Below are 21,276 nucleotides of genomic sequence, written 5' to 3'. Positions count from 1 at the left end.
GGGAAGCAGAGACAAGTGGATCCCTATAAGTTCAAGACCAACCTGGTCTACAATGTGAGTTCCAGGCTAGCCAGGGCTACACATGAAACTGTTTGAAAAACCAAAACAGAAAAAAAAAAGATTTAAGAGATAAAATCACATACAAGACAAAGAGAAAAAAATATCTTTGAACCATCAGTACAATGATTGAAAAGGCTACCATCAATAATAGCTACAAAATATAAATTTTATAGAAATAAGCTCATTGACAAACATTTAAGGTTTAAATGAAGAGTGCTATAAAGCTCTACTAACCAATGAAAACAGCAGACATCTGAATGAAAAGTTTCCACTCTGTAAAGACGTCAATTCTGCAAATGTATTAACTCCAAACTACTTCTAAGCCTCAAAAGTTTATTTATGGAACTTGATGAGCTGACTTTAAACATATTACTAAGTGGAAGTCCATAAAAGTGGGGCTGGAGAGATGGTTCAGTGGTGAAGAGCACTCACTGCTCTTACAGAGGTCCTGGGTTTGGTTCCTAGAACCCACATGGCGGCTCACAATCTCTGTAACTCCAGCTCCAGATGATCTGATGTCCTCTTCTGTCTACTACAGGCACTGTATGCACATGGTGCACAGACATGCATGCAGGCAAAACATCCATACACATAAAATTAACATACCTTTAAAAACTATCTTTAAGTAGTCAAAGGGGAAAACAAGATTAAAAAAGAAATAAAATCCCCTATTAGTAACATGAACTGACGGATGGATCAATAATATAATAATATAATAAAATAATAAAGTACAAAATAGAGTCATAATTACCAGAAGTAATTTTAAATCAATTGAGTAAGGAATATGTTAATCAACTAATATTACTGGAACAATAAGGCAAAAATATTATACCATGTTAAAAGTAAATTCCCAATGAAAGTGAAAAATATGAGAAACATTGGATATATATATTGGGTTTTTGAGACAGGCTTTCTCTGTGTAGCCCTGGCTGTCCTGGAACTTGTTCTGTAGACCAGGCTGACCTCAAACTCAGAGATCTGCCTGCCTCTGCCTCCTGAGTGCTGGGACTAAGGATGTGCACCACCACCATCCGGCTCTATTTATTTTTAACTATGTATAAGTGTGAGTGGATGTGTCTGTGTGTGAGTACAGGTGCCCATGGACCCAGAAGAGGGCATCCGATCCCAAAGAGCTGGAGTTACGGGTAGTTGTGAGCTGCCTGACATGGGTGCCGGGAACTAAATTGTCCTCTAGGAGAGTGTTACATACTCTTAACCACTGAGCCAGCCCCTAGAATGTTCTTATAAATTGAGGGTGTAGACTGTAAATCCGGGTAAGAGCAGGTACACAGCCATAAGGGAAAGACTGACCTATCTAATAAACAAAAAAATACAAAATATTGCAAAAGAAAGATAGCTGGGAGAAAATATTTGCAGCATATAATATGGAGAGGCAAGATGCCTACACTTGATGTCTAAAAATATACGCAGTATATGGGACACAGAAAGAACAGATATTAATAACATGAAGTAACACTTCAAAGGGCCAAAACAGGTAGGAAAAGCAGACCAGTGACATGAGCAGAAAGCCCATAAAACAGTAAGAATATAGCTGGTAAATACCTACAAAGATGCCCCACCTCATTAGTAATCAGTAGAATTCCCCCTACGGCTGTTCAAACATGAAAAAAAGTGACTGCTTCCCCACTTCAACAAGGATGGGAAATATAACATACTGAATAAATTGATAGATTTTTCTTCTTAGAATGTTAACCCTTTATTAATTATAGTTTCCACTTTTATTTTCAAAAAAAGACTTTTCTTCTTTCCCCTCCCAAAGTTAATGTGGGGGGCGGGGGCAATGTGACCTGATGGTCATTTAGCATGGCCGTTTGTTTGTTTAAGATGGAGCCTCCTATAGCCCAGGCTGGGCTCGAATTTGCTGTGTAGCCAAGAATGCCCCTCAACTTCCTATCCTCTCACTTCCAGCAACCAAATGCCAGGTCACAGGCGTGTGTCACCATACTCGGCGGATCACGATCACTTTTGATCCTGTGGTCATGAAACTGTTGCCAGCAAGGGGCCCTGGCTGGGTGCTGGCTTCATCCTAACTAAGGGGCAGTGACAAATTGGTTCAACTCACGGGTTGGTTTGAATAACTGACATTCTTTGTGATGAGACTTTAAGAATGGCAAGCACTCTCCCGGGAGAATCTATTAAAGGTACGATGTCTTTGGTGAGAAGCAAAGACGCTATGTGCCTGTCCCTTACGTTTATGTCACACTGTTATAAGCCATTGCATGCCTCTATCGTGGGGAAAAATGAAAGAAACTATTTCTGCATGTTCTTATCAATGTAATGTTAAAGTATATATTTCTAAGGCCAGGCATGGTGGCACATGCCTTTAATCCCAGCATTCAGGAGAAAGGGGCAGAGACAGAGGCAGTCAGACCTCTGTGAGTTCAAGGTCAGCCTGCCCTACACAGTGACTTTCGGGAGAGCCAGAGCTACATAATAGAGTCTGTCTCAAACAAACAAAAAAAACGAGTATTTCTAAAAATCTGAAGGCAGCCTTGAAATCTGGTGTGAGAATTAGTGTTGACAAGGGATTGAACTGGCAGACTGTAATGATTCCATTACTATTTACTTGTGTGGAGGAAAATTTTTTAAAAAATTACAAATAAAGGCAATAAAAATTCAGGGGTTTCAGAAGTAGCCCATTGCCAGTCCCTGATGTTGAGTAACTGACTTGTGATGTCAAGGCCAGCTCCAGGGGGCGGGAGCTTCTGAGACAGCCTCCTTTGCCTCCTGAGTTGAGAGGCCTGCCTGCGGATACTGAGTGTGTCACTTTGCAGGTGCAGTTACAAGGCCCAGACTCTGAGTCACCGAGAATCTCCCAGAAGCTCTGCATTACCCTGGCACTTCCCCGGAGGATACAAAAACTGCCAATTACACCGAAAGCCACCCTCCTCTAATCCATCCCAATTAAACTAAAGTGATGTTAGTTGAAAGTCTCAGTTCCTCTCCCCTCTTGCTATGAGTCTCCCAATTCACCCCACTGTTCCTGGAGTCACTCCTCGGTTCTTCTGCCCCAGGAGTCCTCCACCTTGGACCAATTATGCTGCAGTTGAGATGCTCTGAACTAAGAATTCCTGGGAGGCTTGTTAATGTCTGTGCTTCAGAAAATGAGAGGAACAACATTAAGAACTTCGGCTTATTAGGCAGTGGGGACCACACCAGCAGCCAAGCAGAAGTGGCACAGACGTGTCCCTTGGAGGCACCTGGAGAAACTTTCCCTAACTTTTTCCTCACTCCATCCCAAGTGTGTATACAGGTAGCAAACGCATGCCCAAGCTTCTCTTCCACCACCACCGCCCTGGTATTTTCAACATAAGTTACATCCTCATAGCCTTGTCTTCCCATCTGAGTTCTCATCAGTACTTTCACCCACCATCATCCCAAAGCTATCTGTCTTCCCCTACTGAATCATCATCCTCAGCATTACCACCCAACCCATCATCACCCTTATGGCCAACATTCCCACGATTGTGATAGACATACTAGTCGGGTTCACTATGGCATCACCCCGCCCCCCACCGTTACCACTAATATACAGCTGAAACCTGTGAAGGAGAAGTAATGTCCCAAAGACTGAGAGGAAAAAACCTTATTTTTGAAGGACAAGGAAAGTATTTTTAAATAGCTGTTCTATAATTCCAACCAGGTGCAAGATAAAAAAAAAAACATACTACTATAAAAAAAAAAAAAGACTGAGACAAATAGACAGGAAGCACAATAAAATAAAGCAAAAAGCAGAAATGGTAATATGTCTGTAATTCCAGCACTCACAGGGTGGAGTTGAGAAGATTGGGAGATCAAGGTCATCCTTTGCTACATAATGAATTTGAGGCCACCCTGAGCTACATTGGACCCTGTATTTAAAAATTAAATCAACTTAATTTAGTGCTGGAAACACTAAGTGGGAAAATTGACCTTTTGCAAAAATTGAAATAATCTCCAAGATTCAGGAAAAAAGAAAGTTATAATAACTATGGAATGGAGGGTTAGTTATGTAGATCCATCCTGCAGGCATTAAAGAACTTCTAAAGAAGTAAACAGTAAACGGAGGAGGTGATCTCTGGAGAGGGGAGAGAAGGGGGGACCTCACAAAAATGAAAGGTTTCTGTACAGCCAGGGAAACTGAAGCCCACAGATGGGAGCCACCCCTGCCAGCCACACGCCAACAGAGGACCAGTGTCCAGAACTTAACAAAGAACCCAGAACACGAAGCATTAAAAAAACAAACAACCCAGTTAAAACTGGGTTATGGAACTGAATGGAAAATTCTCAAAAGAAGAAATGCAAATGTCTAGGAGATGCTTTAAAAAGTACTCGACATCTTTAGCTCTTGGGGCCGTGTAGATTAAAACTACTCTCGGATTCCATCTCACCCCAGTCAGAATGGCCGTCATCAGGAATGCAAATGACGACAGATTGGTGTGGAAGGGGAGAAAAGGGACTTTTTACACACTGTTGGTGGGAGTGTAAACTAGTGTAGCTTTGGAAATCAGTGTGGAGGTTTAAAAACAATAGAAGTGGAATTGCTATATGAGCCTGCTATATCACTCCTGGACATATACCCAGAAGACTTTACATCTACTACAGAGATTTGCACATCCATGTTCATTGCTGTTCTACTCACAATTAACTAGGAAATGGAATCACACTAGATGTCCTTCAGCAGATGAATGGATAAGAAAAATATGGTACATACACACAGTAGAAAAAGGAAATGGTGAAATATATAGGCAAATGTGTGGAACTAGAAAAACTTAGAATAAGTGAGGCAACTCAGGCCCAGAGAGACACGCAACATATGTTTGCTCTCACATGTGGCTCAGACCTTCAAGTCTTTGTTTCGTGAGACACAGAAGTAGAAGCCAGGAACCTAAAAAAAAAAAGAGCCTTTAGAGAAGGTCACATTAAGGGAAGGGGACACACACACACACACACACACACACACACACACACACACGCACGCACGCGCATGCATGCACACATGCACCTGGTAAACTGTCCTCCACTTCATAAGATTTAAAAAAAAAAAAAAAAAAAAAAAAAAACAGGCAATGCCAGCATGACCCTCAACAGCCACAGTTTCGCTCAGGAGCCGCCCTTGCTTTCTGCCTAGGTGGTCTTCTTTCTGGCCCTTGGACACTGCATGTTCTTTCCAGAAATAGGAATTTTCTCTCAGCCCTCCTCCATTGTCTTCTTCCAGATCTGTAAAGAGTTTCACACGTCTCTTTACAACCACAGGACGCCTTTCCCAAACCCCTCCAGGCGGTCTTAATGACTCTAGTTTTGTAGGTTTGAAAGCCACTAGAAGAAACCCTATAATATACTTCAAATTTGTCTTAGTTAACTGCATTTTCATATAACTCTAAAGTCAGGATGTCCTTTCCCATCACTTTCCAACTCAAATGCCATAAATAAATGAATAAATCCACTATTTGTTTGCTGTTTCATCAAAGCTATAAAATCTGAGCAAATCCCGTTTTCTTATTTGTGATGCTGAGTCTTCCAGTCAGTGAACACGGCACATCTCTCCACCGGTTTGGATCGTCTTCCAGTCAGTGAACATGGCACATCTCCCCACCGGTTTGGATCGTCTTCAGTTGTCCTTGAACTACAGCAACTGGAGAGACAGTTATATCGGTGGTTTCTCTCACTGCTGCGACAGAAGCCACTCAATGCCACTAAATAGAGAAAGGAACTGTCCGGGCTCATGGAAGATATGCTGGAGTTCGTGGAGGTGGGAGGACGCGGCAGAAGTACCTCACATCTCAGAGGATCAGGAGTCAGAGGGTATGGGACCCATTCCCACCTCCCCCAGGCAGGACCCACCACCTCAAGACAGCACTGGTGACTGGAGATCACTAGATGAAACATATGAAGCTATGGAGGGCAGTTCATCTTCAAACCATAACAGTGTCTGGTATATTTCTCCTTTTATTTATTTCTAGATGTTAAATAAATACTATTTGAGTGGCATGATTTCTTCAATTTTTATATTCAAATTGACTATTAATAATTTAACTGCCAGTTAAATTTAATTAGCAATCAACTAATAGACTCTTACTAGTCTATTACAAATAGGAGTGACTACAATTGAGTTTTTATTTTGAATTTAATTCAGTGACAGTGATTCAATTATGCCTCATAACCTCTATATTCTCTAAGTTCTCAGTGTATGCGGTCATATCAATTTTATTTCTTCTTATGCAATCTTTATTTCTTTTTCCTGCCTTTTTGCACCCCTGGGTGTCATCAATATAATGACATGTAGAAGCGCTAACTGACCCTATTGCTACTATAAGTCTCAAAAGGAAATGCTTCCAGACTGCACTATGCCATGCTTTATGTTTTCTATAGAAAATTTGTTTATCAGATGAAGGAAATTCCTTTCTATTTCCAATGTTGTACAAGTTTATCATGAATGGATAATTAGTTGGTCTTTAAAATGTGTTTTTTGCATCTATGGAGATGATAATAACACTATCTAAACTCTCTTGGACTCTGAGACAGGGCAGCCCGTCACATGGTATGGGTCCATGTTCCCTTTTCACCTTAGTTTTTTTTTCAGTTTTTAATTTGATTTTATGTGTATGGATATTTTGCCTGCATGTATGTTTTTGCACTGTGTGCATTCCTAGTACTCACAGAGGCCGGAAGAAGGTATATCCCCTAGAACTGCAGGTACAGTCATAATCTGCCATGTGGGTGCTGGGAATTGAGCCCAGGTTCTCTGGAAGAGAAGCCAGTGCTTGAACCACTGAGCCACCTCTCCAGCCCCAGCTTAGACCCTGTCAACTGAGAACTAACATTCCAAGTGTGGTGGTTTGAATGAGACCGGCCCCCATAGGCTCGTGTTTGAATGCTTGGTCTCCAGTAGAACTGTTTGAGATGGATTAGGAGGTGTGGCCTTGTTGGAGGAAGTGTTCCCTAGGGGTGGGCTTTGAGGTATCAAAAGCCCACATCAGGCCCAGCCCCTCCACCCACCCGCTGCCTGCACATCAGGATGTAGCTCTCAGCTCTCGAGCACTATGCCTGCCTGCTGCCATGCTTACCACCATGATGATAACAGACTAACGCTCTGAAGCTGTCAGCATGCCCCTAATTAAATGTTTTCTTCTTAAGTTGCCTTGGTCATGGAGTCTTTTTTCTTTTTAAGATTTATCCATTTATTGCATGTATGCCTGCCTGCCAGAAGAGGGCGCTAGATCTCATTACAGATGGTTGTGAGCCACCATGTGGTTGCTTGGGAATTGAACTCAGCACCTCTGGAAGAACAGTCAGTGTTCTTAAGTGCTGAGCCATCATAGCAATAGAACACCAAGCTAGGCATGGTGATCCATGCCTATAATCCTGCTGTAGGCAGAACTTGAGGGGCAAAGGTAGGAAGACCAGAAATTCAAGATTGTTCTTTGACACTGCATAGCAATTTCAAGGTCAGCCTGGGACACATGAGACTGCGTCTCAAAAAATAAATAAATAAATAAATAAAAAGGAAAGGAGAAGAAAGAAAAACATGCCAACCTATATAGATGAGCCAAAGAGAACATAGAATCTTTTCAGCAGTGTGAGGTACCAAGCTCCCTCTTGGCAGATGTACAGAACCTATCCAATAGAAGTGTCTTCAGAGAAATCAGGGAGAAAGAAAACAAGTTATATTCAGAAATCCTGTAACAAAACAAAGAAGACAATGGAGCCCAGCTGCAATGTGAACACAGGGGAGAGATTCAGACCTGCGCAGTACGGAGACTACATTTTGGCAGGGCTTCAAAAGGGGGTCCCAGATCAGGCTGGAGAGATGGTTCGGCATTCAGAGCACTTACTGCTTGCTCTTGCAGAGGACCTGGGTTAGGTTCTCAGCACCCACATGGTGGCTCAAAACCATCTGTAACACCACTTGAGGGGATCTGACACCATCTCAGACCTCCAAGGACCACCATACATGAACATGGTGCACACACATACACACCAGCAAAACACTCATACACATAAAATAATAAATTATCTTTAAAGAAATCACAGAAAGGAGAGGCCAGAGCCTGAGAAAGGACCATCTACATGGGCATTAAAGAAACAGCAAGAATAAAACTGAGAAAGCGTTACAATTTTCATAGAAAAAGGATGCAGCAGACCAGATCAGGACAGCGCAAGGCAAAAGGTGGTGGGTACTGGAAAACCAAGAGGTTTGGTTTTCCACTGGGAAGGCAGAGATTGTAGCTTTAATGGTGCTGGAAGATCCATGTCAAAACTACAAATCACACCTTCCCCGATCCCATCCCGCCCCCACCCCACTCCCACCTCCGACTCCACCCCCACCCCCACCGAAGCATTACCCTGAATCCCCGCTGGAGGTACTAACAAATGCAAGGGGAGCAGTGTCCCCTGTTGCAGGAATCTTAAAAGTTCTTATTAATAAAATCAAACCCGAGGTGAGTTATTGGGGTCCATGCTGGTAAATCAGAGAGACAGAACAAACCACAGCTATCTCACCTCGCCAGATCCTCAGCTGATCTTGTTTCCTCAGACTGGAGGCCTCTGAGTCCTCATCCGGAATGGGTCTCAGCTGAATTACTGCTCAAAAGCCTGAATGCTTAACCAGCCACATGCTTAACCAGCCAAATGCTTAACCAGGCCAAATTGCTTCTAGTTTCTGGTCCTCACGCCTTATATATCTTTTTGCTTTCTACCACCACTCCCTGGGATTAAAGGCTGGCTTTCTGGGATTAAAGGCGTGTGTCACCATGCTTGGCTATTTCCAATGTGGCCTTGAACTCACAGAGATCCAGAGGGATTTCTATCTCTGGAATGCTAGGATTAAAGGTGTGAGTGCCACCATTTTCTAGCCTTTGTATCTAGTGGCTGTCTGTTCTCTGACCCCAGATAAATTTATTAGAATACACAATACCACCACAGTCCCCCTTCAGGAACATGCAGGTTGTAGTTTAATCCAGGAGAGGCAAGGACAGTAAGTGAGAACACAGAGCCAAGACTGCTTGTCACACGGCTGGACAGCTTAAGCACACAGCTGAATGTTATGAAGATGGGAAGGAATGGGGCCAGGCCAAGGACGGAAATTCTGAGTATTGTAGAGGTGCGTTCAGGAGACCAAAGGAGCTTGGGATTTGGATGGTGAACAAAGAAATCAGGCATGGGAAGTTAAGAGGGTTGCCACGTGAGACAAGAGAGTATGGGAAAGCCCTTGATTGTCGACATGGAGTAGACATCTCAATTAGTGAGAAAGTGCAGATGCAGTCATGGCATGCTCAGGAGGCAGCAGTCATCCTACCAACTTGCTCCTTGGGTTTGAGATTCCAGTTAGGAGTTAGACAACAGAGCTGGCTGGAGAGATGGCTCCGCGGTGCCTACTTGCACTCAGCTTTATTTCTTCGCTCTCACAGTGTCCAGGACCCCGTGCTTAGACTATGTGCCACCCAGAGTGGGGTGGGTCTTCCCACATCAGTTAAGACCAATCCCCACAAGGACACCCACAGGCCAACTGAATATAGACAGCCCCTCATTGAGACTCTCTTCTCAGGTGAGTCTAGGTTGGATGAAGCTGACGATTTCAGCTTTTCCCATTTTCTCAAGTCTACCCTCAGGAGGATTGCTGCTGCCAGCCTCTAGCCCTTGGCTCCGTCCTATCCCTTTGGCCAAGCTTCTCCTACTAGGGGCAAAAATGGGTGTTATTTGGAGAACAGGAAGGGACTAAGGTGACAGCCCCATTTCTTCTCTTTGCTATTTCACACCATCCCTGAGATCTAGGCGACGGGGCCAACTCCCCGGCTGGCAGAACCTACTCACTGCCTCCAAGGGGCTGGGGGGTAAGCTCACAATGGATGATGCGGCAGGTGATGCGTCAAACAAATGCCAGGGCAGGTCTGACACTGGCTCAGACACTGGCTGTGCCGAAGTGAGACGCTGCGGGGCTCTTATGAAAAGATGACCAGGAAGTTCCCTCGTTCGTTCGCGTCTCAGCTCCAGCCGCACTCTTCATCCGGTTCTCAGTCCTCTCGTCACTGTCAAGGCCGCCTTCCTCTCCTGACCACCCAGTCTTCCAGCCTTCAGCCTGCTCTCCAACAAGACCCGCCCCTCTCCGTTTTCTGCCCCACCTCTTTCCCTCCTCTCGCAGCCCCTTCCTACTACCCCACCTTAAGGATCTCTATGCCCAGCACCTCCAGACTCTCAGCCAAGCGCACTGTCCACCTCCCTCCCCTCTCCTGTTACTCCTCCATCCTCGTCCCTACTCCCCCCAACAGCCCTACTGAATAGTTCCCTTCTCTCTAGTCCCCACCTTCGACCCACCCACCCGCCCCCAACCACCTCAGGTGAGCCACCCAGCTCCTCTTGGGGAGAGGCTTCCCTCCTGCGGCCGCCATTCGGAAGTACCAGGACTGTGGGCACCTGGAAGCTTGACCTTGTAGACAAGGAATGCAGGACCCCAGAGCCAATATGGAGCACCTCCCTGGTTAGTCATGGTACCTCTACGGCCAGGCTCTGGTCCTTAACTACTGTGTCTCTAACGTGTTGTTTCTCAACCTGTGGGTTGTGACCCCTTTGGAGGTTGTATGTCAGATATTTACATTATGATTCATAACGGTAGCAAAACTACAGTTAGGATGCAGCAATGAAATAACTTTATGGTTGGGGTCACCACAACATGAGGAACTGTATTAAAGGGTCTCGGCATTAGGAAGGTCTAAGGGTTTCCTTTTCCCAGAAACTCTGTTCTTCGTTTAGCCTGCCTGCTCAGCTGCCTTCAATCAGCTGCATTTCCAGCAAAGTTGGGCTATAACCAGAGTTCAAATGGCAGGAGCAGAGTCGGGGTAGAGCGTAGAGAGGAAGGGAAATATAGAAGGGCAAATCCTGATTTACCCTGGACTAAGTAAGGGGTTCGAGCTCCTGGCATAGATAGATGGGGACTCCCATTTTGTTCTAGTTTGGTCTAATTCCTCTCAGAGTCTGATAGTCCATTTTCCCTCATCCTGGACTTCAGAATCAGACCAGAGACCACCTGCCCTCAGGAAATAGCTCCTGCCACAAAGGGAGGGGCCCCCATTGTGATGAAATCAAGGTTCTGAGGGTAGCACCTATCAGCTGCCTCTATCCCAAAGAGGGATCGGCGGTAAAGTCTAGAGGCAGGTACTAGGTCCTGTCCTACCTACAGGGTCTCATACAGCTATCCTAGACTTCCCTTGAACTCACTATGTAACTAAGGATAACCTTGAACCTCTGATCCACTCACTTCCACCTCCCAAGTGCTAGGACTACAGGCATGTGCCACAATTCCTGAAGGAGGACCCCAACAGTCCCAACAGATCTTAGCAAAGCTGGAATAATTCATTATAATTTAAACAGAAATACAAAGTATTAAAAAATAGTCAAAATTCTTGCAAAAAAAAAAAAAAAAAAAAACTCTTCCCCACCAGATACAACAGATAATCTCCCAAGCTGTAATTTAAATACTATAATAATTATGATGTCATACTGGTGCCACCACAGACAAGTGGTATATAATAGGGTACCAGAAATGGACACACATATAGACACATGCATTCATTCTCAGGTTAATACCTGGATAGTACAGTTCGTTCCTAATACCAAAGGCTTGTTACATCTTCTAGTTGATTTGCTTGTTGGCTGGGTCTTGGCATCTGATCCTAACTAAGCAGGAACCCAGAAATTTCTAGAGAAATCAGCCCACTGAGGACACTAGGAGTGTCATTGTATTCAGTGTCCAGACAAGAATGAATCCTAAGAAATAAAGGACTGTAAAATGCACTCGTGGCCTGGAAGGGCTCTGGGTAAGCAAAAGCCAGTCACATAGTGTCACTAGGCTCTTAGCTAGCTGAGTCTTTATCAGGGGACCTGGGAAACAGAAATGTAGAGCTCGGGGGAGATAGAGGAGCTTCAGAGTCTCTGAGCACTTTCTCTTTTAAATTTTGTGGTTTGTTAAAGGTTTATTTGATAACATGTGTTTTGCCTGCAATGTGTGTATGTGTACCACATACATGTGTGCCTGATGCTCACAGAGGTCAGAAGAATGTATCTGTTCCTCTGGAATCGGAGTTATAGACTGTTGGGAGCTGCCGTGTGGACACTGGGAACTGAACCCAGTTCTTCTACAAGAATAAGTCATGCTCTCAACCCCTGGGCCATCACTCCAGTTCTGACCACTCTTTCTTTCTGAGCTTCCTCCCGGCTCAGCACTGAAGCTGTCTGGACCCAAGCCTAGTGGACCCAAGCTGAAGAAACTCAGCGTTCAGGGCACAAACATTCTTGTTAGATGCCCCCAAACTAACAAAGTGGCATCTTTAAAAAATGAAGGCCATTTTCCCGTTCACCCAGGGACACTGTGAGAAATCAGGTATTCTCACAATGACAAGGTGCTGTCATAGCCCAGGCAGATGTGATGTCATCAGTATGTCTGGATGATGTACAAGTTTATGTAATGACATTAACGAAAGGGTCCTACAGATGTGGGTCAGCCAGCAAACAGCCAAGCACAGCTTCCCACAGTGCTAGGCATATTAGAGATATTACAGATATGTTTTGTGCTCAAATAACTTGGTCAAAAACTCTGACCCAAGAGAACATTCCTTGATGGTGACAATGTTCTATATCTGTGCTGTAGCCATTAGCTACATGTGATTAGTGAATACTTGGAACATGGCTGGTGTAACTAAGAACTGGAGAAAGAGAGAGCAAGAGAGAGAGCGAGAGAGAGCGAGAGAGAGAGCGAGAGAGAGAGAGAGAGAGAGAGACAGAGACAGAGACAGAGACAGAGAGAGACAGAAAGAGAGACAGAGAGAGACAGAGAGAGAGAGCACAAATTTATATGTGGGGTATATGCATGTGTACATTCATGTGAAGAGCACAGCACACCCTTGAGTATCATTCTTCAGGCTCTGTCCATCTTTTGGGGGGAACAGGGTCTCTCGTTGACCTGGAGCTCATGAAGTGAGCTAGATTGGCTGCCTAGCAAATCCCAGGGATGCGCCCATCCCCATCTCCCAAGCACTGGGATTGCAAGTGTATACTATACCCATGCCCGGCTCTTAAAATGTGGGCTCTGGTGGTCAAACTCAGGTCCTTGTGCTTGAAGAGTAAGCACTGCCTGCTGAGCCATCTCCCCACCTGCATTTTTTAATTGTGTTTCATCTTGAAATTCAAGTAGTCACATGCCCAGCAATCACTGTACTGAACAGTGCTGTTCTAGACTTCTGGGTCCTGTGTCCTACTGAACTTTGTGCCCTAATGCCCAGCACCATAATCAGTCATGTGTCACTCCATAGGTGCTAAATGGGTACCTTGTCTAAGTCTTCCAGGAGGCAAGGAGTTAAGTTCTAACCTGAGAGCCATAAGGCTACGTTTCTCCAGTTCTCACAACTGCCAGCAAGCCCAGGATCTGGCCTTCTCGTCTGCTGCACAGATCATCCTGGGTACAGGCTCTGAGATAAGGCTACTGCATTAAGATATGATGATAAAAGGCTGAGTAAGTCCAGGTTTTACAATAAGCAAGGAGTAAGTGACTTAATGGGATTTTTGCCAGTCTTAGACATGGCAGAGATGAACACTAAAATCCAAAGTATGGCCTAGTTGAAAGAGTTCAGGATAGCCTAAGTGGAGTTTGGTCAATGATCAAATCTCCGTAACTAACAAGAAGGGCTGTGGAGGAAGGAAGATTGTATATGGGGTGAGGGTGGATAGAAATCTAAATTAAGCAATCAGGCAACTTAGAAAAATAGTAGAGAGTACAAGTTATTTAACACAGCATTTCTCCTTTCTCTTCAAGAGTAAAACCCTGGCTCCCTGGGTGGAAAGAATATACATGGACGTGTCACATCCTTCACCTTCCTAGACAACTGTGGCAAGCTCATCTCACGTGACAGGAAGGACCACTGTGGCTGGCTGCTGGGCCAGCCTTGCTTGAGACCCTTTTGGATTCTGCAGATAATAGACTGTTTGTCCAAGTTGAAAGAGGTCTGAAGTAGTCCGTGCCTGCTCATTATAAACCTGGGGACAATGTCATCAAGGGACACTGGAGACAATCTAAGAAATTATACTCCCCAAAACATTAGATCCAGGTGCTGTGGACATGTAAGATGTGTCTTAGCTGGTTTCAGAATGATGGTTGGGGACAGAAGAAGCTTGAGAAGCCTCGACTTGGGTGGGAACCCTTCACCCTATTCAGGAAGAATATCCCCAACTTCAATATGGGGACATGGGAAGCCATGCTGAGTGGGCATCTCAGCATGTTTCCTTATACTCGCTTAAAATATATTGATTATGTTTATTGCCACAGTATCATTTCTGTAATATTTGTGTCAGCTTTCTGTGTGACTCCTTCAATTCCATTCACCAAACATGTCAAATACCGAGTGTGTGTTGGAAGTTGTCCTAGGATGGAGATGCAGCTCATCTCCTGGAGCTTGCTTTCTAGTAGACAGCAGCAGGAGGAGGGTATCAACGGGTGTGGCTTTCAATGTAGACAATCGGAAGGAGAGTAGGACAGGGTGGTCCTGATGTTTGGAAATGCCTTAGTTCCGTGAAATGCTGAGCGACAAAGTTCTGCTGCACTGACGAACCTAGAAGAAATTGCTGTGGGATAATGCTGTTGTACACTGGTTTAATAAAGCACTGATTGGCTAGTAGCCAGGCAGGAAGTATAGGCGGGGCAAGCCGACTAAAGGAATGCTGGGAAGAGAAAGGCTGAGTCAGGAGACGCCAGCCCGCCGTCCAGGGAGCAGCTTGCAACAGGCATACAGGTAAAGCCACGGAAAACATGGTGACATATAGATTAACAGAAATGGGCTGGGTTTACGTATAAGAGCTAGTCAGTGGTAGGCCTGAGCTAATGGCTGAGCAGTTTTAATTCATATAAGCCTCTGTGTGTTTACGTGGGTCTGAGGGGCTATGGAACTGCGGGGGGCCCAGGCAGGACCAGAGAAACTTCAACTACAAGAAATAGCGACCTTTTAGGATGGAGACATTAGATTTTTCAGAGCACCAAAAGGCTACTGGTGGTTTTTTTTTTTTTTTAGTATCAGCAAACAAATTTGTATGGAAAAATATGATGCCCTTTTGCCTGTCTGTTTGCTTCTCCAAGAGAAAAAGACTCAGATCATCTATGGGACAGCACAGTAATTCAAATAACTTTGTCCTCACTGTAAATATATATATATATATATATATATATATATATATATATATATATATATGGAAAATTCTGATGATACTCCCACCATGACAAATGCATCCAAAAGTAGAGTAAAACACCATCAATATTTTCAGATTCTTCCTATGTGATATTGTAAATCTGAATTATAAGACAAATAGTTTTACATTTTTAACTACAGAACTACATGCAAAGCTTGGAGAAAGGTGAAAATTACTAAACTTTGGAATATACTTGTCTTAGTCACTTTCCTTTGACTTGACTGAAAAGAAGAAACAGTCAATGATCTCTTCCAGAACCTCAAAAAATGCTTCTGAAAGCTTTTCTCACCTTGCTGTGAATACTGTCCGCTCGACAGGCTCTGGACTCATCTGGCATGCCTGTGGGGGTTATCTAGATTAGGCTAGCCTCTGCACGTGCCTGTGCGAGACTGTCTAGTTAGCTGTGAATAGTATCTTAACTTGGTAGTAATGGGAAGATGCATGCTGATGTGGGCAGCACCCTTCCCAAAAGGAGAAACCAGCTGCACACCAGCATTCATCACCCTGCTTCCTAACTGTGTTTCTAATGTGACCAGCTGCCTCGGGCTCCTGGTGCTATGATTTCCCTGCCATGACAAGCTGTATCCTTGAACTATCAGCCAAAATTAAACTCTTAAGTTGCTTCTGTCAAGGCTTTTAAATTTTCTTTTTCTTTTTTTAATCACAGCAATAAGACAAGTAACTAACACACTAACAGGCAGATCTCATCCTTGGATCTTAATTGTTCTGAGAATACAGGACATGAACTCATGTACATACATGGTTTGATTAAGGGTCAGCCTTATTCTGTACCACAGAGGCCCCTATGTGAACAACTGCAGACTGGTACACACCATGGAATCCAGCATGGTGTCCAAGATACTTCTAGCTGCTACACAGAGCCATGCTTCTGTCACCTGAATCACACAGGAAATATTGTACATTGTTCCCAGGTTGGGAAGGAAGAGGCTCATCTTCCTTTTGTTTGCAGTTTCAGCAGATACAAAATCCAAGCATCCACTCTACTTGTTTTCTGTGTCCTTTTTTTGTTGGGCCAACAGAGCCTTTACCCTCCTGGTATCATCAAAGCCACCATCATCCAGAGCAACACCATACTCATATGTCAACATGTCAACCATACTCATGTGTCAACACCAACATCGACAGTAGCAAGGCAGGCCATGGCCAGGTATAATTTGATTTGGAAAGTCAGTTCACATGTACACATCTCAGGTCCAATGACTTCTTTTTTTATAAGAAAATTTTTTTTCATTTTACACATCAATCAGAGATCCCACTCTTCCCTCTCCTGCCTCCCTAGCCTTCCCCCACAACCAATACCCCCACTCCCTCCCACAAGAAGGCAAGGCCTCCCAGGGGAGGCACATCCAGTAGAGGCAAGTCCAAGCCCTTCCCCCTGCTTCAAGGCTGCACGAGGTGTCCCATCATAGGTAGCGGGCTCCAAAAAGCCCCTCATGCACCAGGGATGGATTCTGATTATACCACCAGGGATCCCCCCAAGCAATCAAGCTGCACAATTGTCTCACCATGCAGAGGGCTTAGTCCAGTCCCATGCAGGCTCCACAGCCATTTCATGAGCTCCCACTAGTTTGGTTTGGTCGTCTCTACAGGTTTCCCCATCATGATCCCGATGCACTTGCTCATAGAATCCCTCTTCTTTCTCTGATTGGACTCTGGAGCTCTGCCTGGTGTTTGGCTGTGGATCTCTGCATCTTGAAATTTGCAAGCAAATGGATGGAACTAGAAAATAACATCCTGAGTGAGGTAACCCAGACTCAGGACAAACATAGTATGTACCCACTCTTAAGTGGATACTAGAAGTAAAGCAAAGGACAATCAGACTACAACCCACAAATCCAGAGAGGCTAGCTAACAAGGAAGACCCAAAGAGAGATGCATGGATCACCCTGGGAAGGGGAAATAGATGAGATCTCCATGAGCAAGATGGGGGTGGGGTGGGCAATGAAGGGTAGGGGATAAGAACATAAGAGAAGGGGATGGCCAAGCTGGAACAGGGATGGAGTGGGAAAGCAATGAAAAAGATACCATGATGGAGGGAGATATCATGGGGATAGAGAGAAACCTGGTGCTAGGGAAGTTGCCAGGAATCCCCAAGGATGACCCCAGCCTGGACTACTAGAAATAGTGGAGAGAGGGCCTGAACTGAACTGGCTTGCCCCAGTGATCAGACCAGTGAATACCCTAACTGTCATCACAGAACTTTTCTCCAGTGACTGATGGAGGCAGATGCAGAGATCCACAGCCAATGACTTCTACTTAATACCTTGAATTGAAAACACTGCAAGGTCCTGTTGGGCATTCAGTCTTCAATTTGCAAAGCATTCCAATCACTTCAGTGCCTAAATAGTGAAGTTAAGGTGTGGAGGTGAATCTTAATTTATGATATAAACTGAGTCTGACTTTTTAGATTATGTGTATAGGTGTTTTGATTTCATGTATGTTATGTGCACCATGTGTGTGTGCCTGGTACCTGCAGAGGCCAGAAGGCATCAGACGCCTGGAACTAAAGTTATGAGCCTCCATGTGGGTGCTGGGAATCGAACCCGGGTCCTCTGGAAGAGCAAGTCAGTGCTCTTAACTGCTAAGCATCTCTCTAGCCCACTGAGAATTTTTGTCCTAAGGTTAGCCTCTGAATGTGCTCATTGTGTTCCCGTAGATCTGTTCCTTTCCATAGAGTCGCCATATTTCTGCTTTTAACCTTTCCCCAAATCACCCAAAATAGTCTTCATTTTGTACAGTAGTGGCTAAAATAATGAAGTGATTGTAATCCTTGGGAAAGTAATTACAACTATTCTGTGACCCATTACAAAATCAGCTATTTTTTTTTTTAACACTGACTGTTAGATGCAGGAAAAAAAATTGTAAAATTAGTATTTAGTAGGCTGTGATGTAAAACAGCACACTATGATCCAAATGTTCCTCTTCGTAAAGAGAAAAGGTATCTGTCTTACTACAGTTTGTGACACTGAGTAAGCTTTCCGGTTTGAACTCAACTCAGGACCCAGCAGGTGATAAGCAGGCACTCTACCATGAAACATCTCTTTTCAAAATTACATTTTGTATTGTGTATGTGTGTCCACACATATGGAGGTCAGAGGACAACCTGAAAGAGTTATTCTACCCTTCTGCCATGTGGGTCCCTGGGAATAAATCTAAGACATCAGGCTTGGCAGCAAGCACCTTAACCTCTGAGCCATCTCATGGCCCAACACTGCTTTTCTCTGCCTTAGCAAATTGTCTTTCTCCCTCACATTCTGGATTCCCTCCTGACATCTTAACCATGGTTTCGACGTCGTGAACTCTCGGAGGGTCTTAAGTCTGTTGCCACTGTTACTTTCTTTGGAGCACACTCGCGTCACGAAGTTCTCTACCACGTGTCTCTCGTGTGCTTTTTTAAAATGAGTAACAGACACAAGATCACCAAGCTACGAGTCTTTTAGGTAGTGACCCTGTGGACTGAAGAACTGACAAGCGATTTCTACTTTACAAAACCACTCCCAGCAGCACTTAAGTGATGGAAATGGGAAGCATTATCAACCAGCTGCTATTTAACATGTTGATAAGTGAAATTCATCCACAATGCAATTGTGCAGAGCACAAAGTACAAATACTCTGCCCTGGGAACTACTTCACTTTCAATGCATATGACAATATTTACACTTCAAGTGATATGGATACTACTGTGCACACTAATTGCTTTATTCTGAGGGCTGGGATGATAGAGGAAATGATAACAGTCCTATAGAAGATACTGAACTAGTACAATGGACTCTGCTGCCTTTGCTCAATAAAAAAGGGGATAAATCATTTCTAAACCTTTTAAAAGGGTGCAGCATCCATAAATCATCACTGCAAACTTTTTTCCTAAATTTCAGTATGCTCCACACAGAACTCCAAGCTTCTGCTTCTGAGGCTCTAGAATAACTAGAATAACTAGGTGATCAACTACTACTAGACTTCATCAGTTTTGTCAACTCGGGTCTTCTGACAACACACCTGTGTGATCAGAATTTTTAGCTGAAATGAGCTCACCAAAACTACTTACTTGGTTCTAGAAATTCACTAGCATGTAAAACCAGAACTATCCCACATGTGCACCACGATGCCATAAGAAAACATGAAAAGTTTCTGCTTAATAATACATGTGGTTCTAGTTTTCAGTTTCCTTAAAAACAAAGCAGTTTCAGAACCAGAGAGAGGGCAGACAAGCTGGTTACTCCCCTCTTAACACGGAGTGAGGACCAGCATCCGAAGGGGCCTGAGCACCCACATACCACATCTGTGGAAGCTTCTCAGGAGCATCTCAGCATCTCCAACTCAGAACAACTCATCAGATATTAGGAAAAGATGCCTGCTGTATCTGGACACCATCTGCCCCCAAGGGCTCATGTGCTAAAGGCACATGGTCCTCTCCATGATGGAATGAGGGGGCAAGTCCTTTAAGAGTCCTAGAGTAAGGTATCAGGTCCTAGGGGCATTGAGATAGGTGGAATTGGTACACACTGTTGTTGGTTGTTTTGCTCACTGAGAGGCCCGCCACCTAGCTACCAAATAAATACACACACAGAGGCTTATATTTAATTATAAATGCTCAGCCTTAGCTTGGCTTGTTTCTTGTCAGCTTTCCTTAACTTATTCCATCTACCTTTTGCCTCTGGGTCTTTTTCCTGTTCTCTTACTTTGTGGCTTGCTGTATAGCTGGTGGCTGGCCCCTTCAGACTTCCTCCTTCTCTGGCTACTTCTCTTTCTCCTCCCTTTATTATTTTTTTCTTAAAGCTTTTTCAGGCACTATGAAAATTTGAGCCCCTCATTGGATGCCAAAATGTTGTTTCTGCTCTTTTGGGGGGGCCCATGACTCAGTTCCCAAATAAATCACACATGGAGGCTTATTCTTAATTATAAATGCCAGCCTCAGCTTGGCTTGTTTCTAGCCAGCTTTAACTTTAATTATCCTGTGTATCTTTTGCCTCTGGGCTTTCCCCTTATTTCTGTAAATATTACTCTTAACTCTGTGGCTTGCTATGTAGCTGGATGGCTGGCCCCTGGAGTCCTCCTCCTCCTTCTTGTCACATAGTTCTTACAAAAGCCAGTTAAATAACAATAATGCTGGCTCCACTACCTGTCTTCTTGTAAAATCTCCCGTCATCATGATACCATCAGGCCATGTGGCCCTCATCAGTTTGAGCAGATGTAATTGCCTCCAAAGCTGAGCTAAATAAACTCCTTCTTTATAAAGTACTTCAACTCAGATATTCTGATAGAACAACAAGGTAGATTACTACACAACCCCAGCAGAGTAATCCTAAACAAGGGACTACTTAAGGACTATTGGATATAGAATGGACAGTATTAGGATTCTAACTTGAGAGGTGGGCAATGTTTTGCATGTGAAAGAGAGACAGGATGGAGAGGGCTATAAAAATAGTAAATTCAAGTATATGCAGCACAGTGGGGCTGACTAATCCACAGTCATGTTATTTTAGGAACTAGTAGGAATCTCTGGACACAAAGCAGGAAGAATGAGACAAAAACATTAATTAACTTAACTTCATCGAACACTGTACACACATACACTACAGCCATAAATATTAAAGTAACAAATTTGTGGGGGGGCTAGTAGGGGTGGAACATGCCTGTGATCCCATCAGGATCAGTTTGAGGCCAGCTTGGACTACATGAGACCGTCTCAAAACATAAACTGGGAGGCAAATGTACAAGGAAGGAGACAGTTCAGGCAGGATGAAGGAAACAGTAGAAAACATTCTCAAACTTACCATTCCCATCCCGGAAGCTTTTGGACACTGCAACTGTGGAAAAGCAGAAGTTCCAAGGATGATAAGATGGCAGGGAGAAAAGCCTGAATCTGCCAAGCATGGTGGCACATGCCTTTAATTCCAGTACTCGGGAGGCAGAGGCAGTGAGTTCAAGGCTAGTCTGGTCTACAGAGCGAGTTCCAGGACAGCCAGA

The 21,276-nt window shown here is 44.1% G+C and overlaps 1 long non-coding RNA gene across 1 annotated transcript; it reads left to right on the top strand.

The window, feature by feature from the left end:
• The first annotated feature begins 9,932 nt into the window (after positions 1-9,932).
• LOC119087440 lies at positions 9,933-14,376 on the top strand. The gene is made up of 2 exons (XR_005090892.1): positions 9,933-10,537; positions 13,865-14,376. It is a non-coding gene; the product is annotated as an uncharacterized LOC119087440 (long non-coding RNA).
• Positions 14,377-21,276: the final 6,900 nt, after the last annotated feature.

This window comes from Peromyscus leucopus, chromosome 2 (assembly GCF_004664715.2).
Source record: "Peromyscus leucopus breed LL Stock chromosome 2, UCI_PerLeu_2.1, whole genome shotgun sequence".
NCBI classification, from domain to species: domain Eukaryota; kingdom Metazoa; phylum Chordata; class Mammalia; order Rodentia; family Cricetidae; genus Peromyscus; species Peromyscus leucopus.
This window is presented reverse-complemented; position numbering and strand designations above follow the sequence as displayed.